The sequence below is a fragment of the Schistocerca americana genome, chromosome X (assembly GCF_021461395.2).
Source record: "Schistocerca americana isolate TAMUIC-IGC-003095 chromosome X, iqSchAmer2.1, whole genome shotgun sequence".
Taxonomy (NCBI): domain Eukaryota; kingdom Metazoa; phylum Arthropoda; class Insecta; order Orthoptera; family Acrididae; genus Schistocerca; species Schistocerca americana.
The window spans coordinates 123762603-123764433 of record NC_060130.1 but is presented as its reverse complement, the minus strand read 5'-3'; the positions used below and the strand labels follow the sequence as shown (position 1 = coordinate 123764433).

The window sequence follows — 1831 nt, the reverse complement described above, 5'->3', positions numbered from 1 at the left end:
TGCACATGCTATCCCTTGGTTTGAGAACCATGAAGGAGAACTGCATGCATGGAAGCGACATGGAGACACCGGAAGGTTAGAACTAAACTCCATCCGAACAGGCCATGAAGGCCCAACGGTACTGACCAGCCGCCGTGCCATCTTCAGCCCACAGGCGTCACTGGATGCGGTCAGCACACGGCTCTCCCGGCCGTAAGTCAGTTTCCGAGACCGGGCCGCTACTTCTCAATCGAGGAGCTCCTCAGTTTGCCTCACAAGGGCTGAGTGCACCCCGCTTGCCAACAGCGCTAGGCAGACCGGATGGTCACCCATCCAAGTGCTAGCCCAGTCCGACAGCGCTTAACTTCGGTGATCTGTCGGGAACCGGTGTTACCACTGCGGCAAAGCCGTTAGAGGAAGACTATATAACACTAAGTTTTTCTGAATAAGCGGGCTTGGTAGTTCTCCACAGCGGGACCCTGCGGATCGGCGAACTTTATGTGGTCTGACACACCGCAGGCTCCGACTTGCTGAGTTTATATTCTGCTATACTAGTACTGATAGATCATTCAGTCGTTTCAACAGACTTTTCCATATGTACACGGTATGGGATATCTTCCCGACATTGCCAGTGATTCCTTTTTGTCCTCTTCTATCTTCTTGCTTCGTTTGTAAATAGTCTTTACAACGTGTTTGCGCAAAATGTAACCGACTCTGGCCCTCGCCCTGGGGACGAGGCCGTACACGACAATTCTCCTTCCGACGTGTCACTTCTCTGAGTGCTATGTTTCGTAATACTTCTTATGCAAATGGTGGAGTGGAACGCGTCCAAGATGCTGCGGCTCAAATATTACTCCTGCGCGCTTTACGAGCGCATTAATCATTTCTCTTCTCTGGCTTGGGAATTGATTTGACAGTTTTTGCATGTACTAGTCCGTGTTTCCGGTTCTCACTATTCCTTGTAACAAGCACGTCTACAAAGGGTAGCTGTTGGTTCTTCTCTGCGTCCATACTAGATATTATGTTGGCGTGGAGACTATTCGGATGGCTTAGGAAATCACCGAACTATTCCTCACCATGGCGTGTATTGGCTAGAGCTCTGCCACACCTTAGGTTTACAAGTGTCAGTTAGACCGTCAGTGACCCAACTCCATCTGCTCCTGCAGCAGAACAGGCGAGTACAGCGTTCGTTTGAGAATAATTTTTACGAGTTCCGAACAGGAGCGACTTATCTTCAGTTGCCTGCGTGGTTACTAGTTTAATTTTTAAATTTCTTCGGGAGACACACTCCGCCCATCCCAGAATTTTCCAGAATTACAGGAACCATAAATTCGTCTTTGACGTTGCTTAACACGAACTATGCTTCAGCGTATAAAACAATGCCTGTCATCTAATGCTTCATCGTTCTGCAGTGTCTCAACCATACATAATACTCGTTGTGGTGTATCACCATCAACTCCCCTGTATCTCCCGGTACTTTCTCATGCACATGGTCGCTCTTCAGTTAGTAACACCTTAGCATTCGGTGTAACTTGGGACATAGAAACATTTGCAGGTGTTGTGCCCATTGGTAATAAATTTCCGCTAAGTTCAGATGTACGCTACCAAAGATCACTTCCGGCATGATACCTATTCGGGAAGTCAAGTCCAAGAATCGCGGAATATCCCTGTTCCATAGTTGGCAACGCTTCAGTTTGCTCACAAAATCCTTTAGTTATTATATTAAAGCTGAGCTGTGTTGTCCCTAATGATTCCACGTCATCATTTCCTATTCGACGTAGCCTATATCTTGCAGTGTTTAGCCTCCTGCTGCCCACCAGAATAATGACCAACACATGTGCGCCAGTATCTG

At 47.6% G+C, this 1831-nt stretch overlaps 1 pseudogene; it reads right to left on the bottom strand.

Annotated features, from left to right (window-relative positions):
* Positions 1–276: 276 nt before the first annotated feature.
* LOC124557230 lies at positions 277–394 on the bottom strand (annotated as a pseudogene).
* Between the last annotated feature and the right edge of the window lie 1437 nt (positions 395–1831).